At 37.1% G+C, this 9,951-nt stretch overlaps 1 pseudogene; it reads left to right on the top strand.

Moving 5' to 3' along the window:
- The first annotated feature begins 4,710 nt into the window (after positions 1-4,710).
- Positions 4,711-5,503, top strand: LOC125620078 (annotated as a pseudogene).
- The last annotated feature ends 4,448 nt before the right edge of the window (positions 5,504-9,951 follow it).

Below are 9,951 nucleotides of genomic sequence, written 5' to 3'. Positions count from 1 at the left end.
GAGGGAGTGCATGGGAGGAATGGAGGAACTTTAGATAGGGCAAAGGGGAGGGAGGGGTAGGTAGGAATGATGGTGGAATGAGTTAGACATCATTACCCTAAGTACATGTATGAAGATGAGAATGGTGTGAAAATACTTTATGTATAATCAACGACTTGAAAATTTATGCTCTATATGTGTAATATGAAATGAATTGCATTCTGCCATCGTGTATAACAAATTAGAATAGATAGATAATAAAAAGAAATCAGATGGCCTGCTGGGAGTAGTGGTGCATACCTGTAATCCCAATGGCTTGGGTTGAGGAAGGAGGATCTTAAGTCAATGCCAGCCTCAGCAACTTTGCAAGGCCTTAAGCAACTTAGTGAGACCGTGTCTCAAAATAAAATATAAAAAGGGCTAGGGATGTGGCTCAGTGGCTAAGCAGTCCAGGGTTCAATCATCCCTACCAAACAAACAAACAAATACAATCAGATAGCCTGAATCAGTAAGTTTATGATATCTCATAAAATATTCAGAAGCCCAGGAGTGATACTTGTGAGGAATGAACAATGAGACAACAGAAGTCCATACACTTGTGGATGGGAGATACATTTGTACAATATGGGTTGGTATTTTCTAGCGATGTGCATATCCTATGGCCCAGAAATTCTACTCATAGGTATCTACCCTCAAGAAACTCCTATACATTGTGCGAAAATGCATATTTAAATATGTTCATAAAAGTTTTGTTAATGGCAGTAGAAAACTGTCAAAATTCATTATCATAGATTACCCTATTAAATTATAATACACAGTAATGCTATACAATAATAAAAGTAAAGAAAACTCAATTATTCTTAATGACATATTTTGAGCTAAAGCAAGACATATAAGAATATTCAGCATAAGCTTTTATTAAAAATTAAAAATAGGGAATTAAAATAAGGAATAAATAAGCAGTTAAAAATCTATCATATTTATCAAATCAATCTTGACTTGCTTTTCTTTCTTTCTCACTGCTGGACTTCTCAACATTTTTTCAGAAAATTATAAATCTGCTGAGTATAAATTCAGGCTATCTGATAATACATTTCCTATCATCATTATTTAGCCTGAAATGAAAAATAAAGTCCAAGCCCCCCCCACAAAAAAATACAGAAGATAAATAAATACACTTTGTAATAAGAAAAATTTCAATTCAATTTATAATTTATTTAAAAAAATTTACTTATGTTTATGTAATAATATGGTCTTGATTTATATAAAGCAAAAATCAATAAGATTATCGAAGAGAAATTTGCAAAGATCAAGAAATAGTTCCAAAGCCTCTCTCTCTGATTCATGGGACAAGGAGGCAAACATATTAATAAGGATAGAACAGATTTTAATAACAAAGTGAACTAAATTGAACAAGTGGAATTCAAGAACCTATTCATCTTTTATAAAATGAATCCATAATCTGAACCATCAGTACTTTTTGACACATTTTGAAAGATTGAAAGAATGTAGTCTAGTAATAAAGATCTGGTCAGGAAAGCAGAAATCACACTAGATCACCTGTTTGGGTATCAGAAAAATGAGAAAGCAAATACAGGATACCGAAGAATCATCAAGATAGTAACTGCAGGGAGTAGATACTCCCCTAGGCCTGGCTGGGCTGAAACCTGTCACCAAAGAAGAGTTGTGTGGTTGATGCTTCTGAAGGGGTCATGATGAGACTGGTTGTTAAAAAAACAACAACAACAAAAAAAAAAACCCTGGAGACTGGAACCAGCTACTCCTATTGGGGTGAGCATCTGTGGCTGAGAAGCCATGACAAAAACAGCAAGAAAATGAGGAGTAAATCTACTGATCTCACTTTGGGGATTTCCAGTTCCCCCTCCTACAATGTCTCCCATTGGCCGAACCAAAAGTGACCTAAAAGAACAAAAGGAGGAAATGCAACACTAGAAAACAGAAGGTAAAAAGATGAGTTTGAAGCCAAGAGAAGACATCTCTTTACTGACCCTTGATGACAGCAGGCGCACGTGTTCTCTAACTCTGAAACAATGAAGCCTCAACTCAGTAATTGAAAGATTTCCCAGAACATGTACACGTTTGGGAGTAAATAAATATACTTTTAACATTGGAGTCATCAGTAAGAGATAGTAAAAACTGAACATATTTTAAACTGAATGATAAAAAAGTATCTGTGCACCAAATGCATAGCTAAAGTGTTACTTAAAATAAAAATCTGTACAATTAATTAAGTATATTAAAGTGGAATATAGGCTGAAATTGCACATATCTCAAGAGGTTGGAAAAAGAATGTCAAAATAAATTCAGAGAATATGAGATAAAAAATTAATAGCAGGAATTGATGGCAAAGAAAATAAACATACACTGGAAATTATTGGCAAAACTAAATATCTTTGAAGAGAATCAACATTTAGCTATTTAGTATTTGCTATTACATAAACAAATATATGTAAAGGCTTATCAAGATAGAAGATGGAAAGCATAAATAACCAACATCAGGAAAATAAGAATGACATTTCTATAGATATTGTAGATACTAAAAATAATCAGAGTCTGTTAATAATACATATATGGCAATAAATTTTAAAATTTACAAGAAATGTTCTAGGAAAATATGAGTTAGCAAGATACATTTAAGAAGTAAAAAATATATATTTATTCTTAGAACCACTGAGCAACTGAATTAATAATCATAAAGAGTTCATACACATACACATACATATGCACACACAAACACACACAAAACTAAACCCAGATGACTTTATGGAAATTTCTACTCCAAATTCAAGGAACAAATAATTTCAAATGTCAACTCTTCTACTAGAGGGTAGAGCAGGAAACAGTCTGCTAGCAGATATATCAGGTTCTCACCTGCATTCCTTACCTGTTATCAAGACAGAGTGCCACTTCCACGTGTTAGTAATTGTATCTTTGGGGCTTCTTCTAGAAGGAGATTTTTTTTTCAGCTGTGTGGTCATCCAGAAATGCCAGAGAATTAATACCCTACTTCCCTACCACACCTCATGTACATAGCAGCCCTGCAGCAATGACTGAATGGAACTGTGTACCAAAATAAGCCAGTTCTGCACCTGGAATTGTGTGGTTCTATTTTATATATTACATGGCTTCCTAGATTACTCATGCAGAATTAAATTTCAGTTGCCATTATGGAATCTGTCAAAACAACACATTCTTTATTGGCTTTTTCCTTACCTGTATAACTCCCCCATTTCTTGGCCAGATTCACTGAACGTCCCAAATAATTTTTTTTTTCATTTGAATCTGAGTCTCAGGGACTGATTTCCAGAGAATCATACAAAAGAGCTACCCATTCTTGCTATGAAACTAACAATACTTTAATTCCAAACTTTACAAGGATATCATATGAAAAGTAAAAGATCAGTCATTCCTATACATAAATGTTCAAGTGCTAAATAAAATTCAGAAACATAAATCCAGCAACATATAGAGGATAATGCAAGATGATGAAGTTATGTATTTCAGGACTGCAAGGCAGATGATATAGGCATATTAATTAATGCCCTTTATTATATTAAAATTAAACATCAGATAATAACTTATTATAATTTTGTAACCATCATGTACAAATGCATATAACATCAAAACTATGTTATTAATTCTAAAATGAAAAATTAATCATTTTAACATATCTTAGTAAACTGAGAATAAAACAAATTTTTTGATTTAATAAAGAGTACCTATGCTTTAATAAATAAATATTCAGAGTTTTCTTTTTGAGAGCAGAAAAAATAAAAAAGTTTCCACTATAATTAATGGGTTTTGTCATTTTATTGGAGAACCTAAGCAGTGCAGTGCAGAAAAAAAAAATCCTATAACCTAAGTTATAAGCCATAAAGTTTGGAGGGAAGCACCAAAATTTTAATTTTAAATTCACATGAATTTATCTATAGATTCATTGCAATTCCAAGTAAATACTCAATTTTGGTTACTTTAACTTGATCAACTAAAATATAAATTAATAAATAAATATGGATAGAAAGAGAGACCAGAAATAGGTAAACTATTCTTTAAGAACAAGTCAGAAAAACTTTCCTACTGGATGTAAAAACTTGTTCCTCAAAACGATTATAAGATAAGGATAACCAGATATACCTGACAAGCGTTATAGTGATACAAGAGACTCACACACGTATGCACACTTCATATTTCGCATAGATGGTTCCACCCCTCACAAGAGCAATGAAGATTGTTCATTAAAAAAAACTCCAACTGAGCCTTGACCTCACACCATACACATAAATCAATTCTAGCTGAATGAAAGACCAAAAAGTGACCAGCAAAAGTACAGAGGTTTTAGAAAATACAGGAGGAATATCTGTATTCCTTTTGAGTATCAAGTATTTCTTAAATTAGACATAAAACTAACCATATAAGTGGGGGAGAGAAAGAACACATAGGAGAGAAGGAGAGAGGGTGGGAGGGAGAAGGAAGAGGAGTCGAAGAGGACAGAGGGAAGGAAGGAAAGAAAGGAAATTTGAAAAGTGAATGAACCTTGAAGTGTTTATAAATTTTAATGCTACAGAAGGGCTGGAAGTCCTCTTTTCTCCTATTAGAATAATTCCTTCTGCCTTTGTTTGCTAGAGAAAATTAAAAGTATAAATGACACAAAGAAACGCTTTCAATGTGAACTCTGAATTGCCTAAATTTTTAAGAGGGAAGGACGGCCTGTACACGGTGGTATGTAGTTCTAGTCAACTGACACTACTCTAAGAATGTCTGTGATTTAGACTGAGCAGATCTATGGCCAACCTGGTGGTGCAAGGCACAATGTTTGCACGAGGACTGAGGGGGAAATGTGTTGACCAGGAGGAAAACTGGGAGGGTGCCCTTGCTGGCTTAGGCACTGTCCCTTCCTATACCCTATAGTGTCAGTCACTCCTGAGCATGTCCCTGCTCAAGCTCCAGCTCTGCCACATGCAGGTGGAGCACAGTCTCTATACCTGGCTCCTCATCATCTCAGTGGTGCAAATCTAAGAGATGAGCTGGGATGGTGCAGGGCCAGCGGCAGCACCCCAGAGTGCAGGCTGGGTGCTGCTCAACTGCCTGGTGTGCACAGAGATCCTGTGTGGCACAGTGAGGCGGCCTGAGCAGGGAGGGCCTGCTCCTGACCTGGGAGATGGCCCCTAACAAGGCCATTTCCAAACTTTCCAGTTGGTTCAGCACAAGTATCAAGAAACCTTCAGGGCATCCTTAGGGAAAAAGGCAAACCTCGAGAAAAGAGAGGAAGCTTTCAAAAGTCTCTAGATCAGATAGTGGAGACCTTAGAAAACAAAATGTCAGCACTGTGGAGGAGCTGTTCTTGGATGTGGACCATTCCTACTATGACCTAGACAGTGCTGACAGGAATGATGGGCAGGTCTAAGCCAGGCCTCTTCAGGATGAGAGTCAGGCCTCCTGCCTCCCGGTGCAAGTATGACCTGGCCAATCCAGACCAGGGGTGGAGATCTTGGTGAAGACCTGAGAGGAGGCTCCCAGTGGGACATGGACAAAGCCACATGCCCCAGAGAGCTGATCTTATGTACTGTGACCCACATAGAAAAGCAGGGCACTCAGTCCTGGAGAGTCCCCACCATGGCAGCCTACATCCTAGCCCTGTTGGGTGGTCTCTTGGTTCAGAGACTGTCTCTTGAATCTAGGACAGATTGTCATCGGCAAGGGCTCAGATGCCAGGCCTGTGCCTCTTTCTTGAGGAGGGCAGGGCAGAGGTCCTCACTGGGAGCTGAGAGCTCTCTGAAGGAACTGGTTGACATTTCACATCTTCCTGTGGAAGATGGCAAGCCACAAGCCGCATTCAACCTCATTTAAATCTAGATAGGTGAAGGTTTAAAACTCAGTCTTAAACATGTTTGTGGCCGTATTTTGTCTTAAGATATATTTCTTAAACGTTTTATACTTTATTTCTTTGGAGTTTTGCAGCTATTTTTTTTAAAGTCTAATTTTTGTATAAATATTCTCTGATGCTACATTAGAAACTTGTATAAGCTGAACGATAAATGTGATTTTTTTGTTGTTGTTGTTTTCAGTGAGCTCCACTACACTCTGAGGCAGCAGTGTAAGGGTATAGTTTTCAACTTCAGCTGGATGCAGAACCCTTCTGTCATGTTCTGGGTTACGACAGAACCACTGTACAAGCTACTGAACTCTTTGCTAGGTCTGCTTTGTAGACTCTATCTTTTTTAGAATTCTGTGTAAATGACAAAGGGTTTTATTTATGCCTACTTATACGTAAATGCCACTGAAGGGGAGGGTCAAGTATCTGTGCAGAAATCACAGGTACTCTTTGATCTTCAGATACTGTGGAGTATTAGGCGGTGCCTTCCTTTGGGTGGTGTTCCAGGAGGACACCCTCTGTCTGGTTTCCAGCACGGCCCTACAGAGCGCATACAGATGGAGGCTGTTGTGTGCCAGGCACATGCATGTTTGGAAAGGGTGGGTGTCTTATGCTGTGGGGTGGAAATGCCTACATTTGCTCCATTAAATTGGTGCTAAAGCAGAATTTCAAGATTAAATTTAAATGTAGAATGAAAGAAATCTGACTCCATATAGTTTATGTCCCCTTGATCCTAAGGGTCACATGATGTGCCGCCCCAGGGAGGGAGCTGGTGTGGCCCCTGCGCCCAGGTTGCCTGCATCTGCAGATCCTTGTTCCTTTCCATGCAAGGGTTTCCTTGTGCCTCTCTGACTTCAGTCTCTAAGCCTAAAATGTCTATTGTTTTCCTTTGTGTATATGACTATTCTTTAATATAGTTAAAAAACTACCCAACACACACACACACACACACACACACACACACATACACACATAAGAGTCCTTGTAACTGAAAGTCAATTTATTATCAATTATTAATTCTCTTGAATTAGAGTTTTCTTTTAAGTATTTCTGATTTATCCTTTCTTCAGGTAGAGTATCTTGAGAATATGTAATATCATTTAAGAATAATTCAAGAACAATTTTCCTTTATAAACAAATAATAGAGGACATAGAAAGTTGAAGAGTCAGATATGCCTTTAATTTATATCAGAGCATCATTTATTTTCTATGTAGATTTCCAAAAGTTATAAAAGAACATTCAATAATAAGGAATTTACTTTGCCTAAAAATGACCAATTTTAATCTACAAAATCTAATCCTTAAGGTGTGCGTGGCTAAGCTTTGGTAATCACCCAGACTTGTCTAAACTACCCCTTACAATAGAGAAGTTTTTGCCTATTGAATGACTTTGTCCAATAAGGACAATTGTCTCTCAGAATATACAGAAAAACAAACACCTTCCTTTCTACAGAGAATTGCCTAAGAAATCAACGGTCTCTATTGTCTTTGATGACTCTGAGGTTCAGGAGGCCACTACTTATTCCACTTTGTCTGCAGATTTCTCTTGGAAAGACATCTAAAGAAATTCTAATTCCTCTTCTTGCATATGACCTTACCTGTTTCCTGAGATGAAGAGTGAGGTGTAATAAGCAGTAGGAATGTGGCCAAATACTTATTATTTTTCTGGAACTGTGGAATATATTTAAAAGTCATCTCCATGTACTTCCTGAAGCAAATCAGCTTGAAAAAAATAAATTGATATTTAATTCTCAAAAATGTACTATTTGTTCCTACTATTCTCTTGGGACTTCTAAAAAAGTTTGCCTTCTGTTTTGGTGTGTCTTTTTATCATATACCTCTTATTCATCGATTTCCATTATACAGACCATTTGGAAGACCACCACCATCATGAAGGTTAAATAAAGAAGGTTAAGAAGAACATGAAGGTTAAAATAATAATCAAGGTATAAAATCATGGCAGAGGTGTACAGAGTCAAATTTGAGAGATAGATTGTTTTACATTGGGCAAGAAGGGGTTGTTCTCAAGCAGTAATTTAGAATCTAGAATATAATGCATAAATCAGAACAGGGTAGGTGGATTAATCATCCATGGAGACTGAGGAAAAGAAAGAATTATAGAAGTAAATAGTTGTAGTGCTCATCCCAGACACCTAGGCACCACCATTTCCTTGAGTTGGCATACCTATGGCAGGGAAAAACTTGCTTAGCAAGAAACCATTAGGTGTGTAAAGTGGCTTCATATTTAACTTGCCTCCAGTACAGATAGACTGGTATAGATATATGGATCTCTTCACAGCTGTATTTCCAACGAATAATAAATGATTTGGCCTCCTGCCTGTACCAACATCAAGTTTCCGAGCTGCATTGTTGACAGCTCTTAACCAAATACATTTTCCCCAGTGGTAGGTTTGCCAGACACAGCAAATAAATATAGAATGTCTGGTTAAATTTGAATTTCAGACAAGCAATGAACAACTTGGAGCACAGTTATAAAAATATTAACCATTTTTTTATCGGAAGTTCAAATTTAACTGCGCTTCCTGTATTTGCCTGGTCATCTAACCTAGTCAAGACTTGTGTGAGTGGCCAATTTGACTAACTCAGAAAACGTGGTTTGGCATTTATGTCAGTGTGAGTTAATATTTGAGGGAGAAGTAAAGTCATGTACTTTATAGGTTTTAAGATTCCTTCCCACCCAATATCAATTAGAGCTGCAGAGTGAGTATATGAGTGTTCTGGTACCCATGAATGACTACCGCATGGTGATCATCATGAGAATTAAACCCTAGGATGTCCAATCTACTCATATTACCTGTTCACTGCCTCTCTTATTACACTTCCTAGTTCACATTTCTTTGCTGTAATTGTATTGTCTCTTGACTTGTACCTTAAATGCTGTCTCCAATATTACTTTCAAAAAGGCTGTTATTTCATTTGCTTCTTGAGTGTTACAGTCAGTTTGTTTTTTATTGATATAACTACAGGGACCAACCAGAATAATTGTAGAGGAGGAAAAGTTTATTTGAGGGTTTATGATTTCAGAGGTCTTAGTCCATAGAAAGCTGGCTCCATTCTTCAAGGCTCTAGTTAAGGCTAAACATCATGGTGGTAGAGGGAGGCAGAGGGAAGCAGCTCACATCATGGTGATTAGGAAGCAGAGAGAGAGAGAGACTCAGCTCACCTGATACAAATATACACCCAAAGCCATGCCCCTCCATGTCTCATCCAGCCACACCCTACAACTTCAGGTACCACTCAGTTAATCCCTACCAGGGGATTAACTCACTGATTGGGTTAAGACTCTTACAAACTAATCATTTCTTCTCTGAACCTTCTTGCACTGTCTCACACATGAGCTTTTGGGGGACATCTTAGATCTGAAACATAACACTGAGTAATAAGGAGAAATGTTGATATATAATATTCTTCATACAATGTGACCAGTAGAGGTTCAGAAATAAACACTCCTCAAGCAAACTTTGGCTTTGGCATATTTTGAGTGTTTTTTTTTTTTTTCTCTTTCTAATTCAGTTCATTTTTTCTTACCATTCTCCAAGTGCTGGACATACCCATGAGTATGGCTCCAGCTTTCTCTTTCCAAATCATCTTCTAAGAAAAGGCACCTTAGATGGAGGAACCTGAGATAAAAAGCATCCAGTAATGGGCTTAAGCTGAAAGGATGCATATCAGCAGCTTTTGTAAGCTGCTGACAGCAGTATTTTGACACAGCAGTATTTTGCTATTTCAGATGCAGTCCTTTTCACTCTTGAAAAAATACACATTTGATCTTCATGTAAAACAGAAGTTTCTAGAAGCATTCATGAAATTCCTTTAAAAATTATTTAGATAAATAGGCAGACAGACAGAAATAGGAGAGAAAGACAAAGAAGTACTCACTGACTCCTGCATGAGCAGGAAGTATGACAGAAGAGAATAGCATGATTCGGCTTTTTTGCACAAAAGTTAAAATTAATATGCAGCCGACAGGTCTTTGGAGAAGCAGGACTTGTGGCTACGGTGTCTGAATTCTGTCCCTGATTCTAATGACTCATTTTGTGACTCCCTGCAACTTATTA

This window comes from Marmota marmota, unplaced genomic scaffold, assembly GCF_001458135.2.
Source record: "Marmota marmota marmota unplaced genomic scaffold, marMar, whole genome shotgun sequence".
NCBI lineage: Eukaryota > Metazoa > Chordata > Mammalia > Rodentia > Sciuridae > Marmota > Marmota marmota.
The sequence above is the reverse complement of the archived record's forward strand: the minus strand, read 5'-3'. Positions and strand labels throughout refer to the sequence as shown.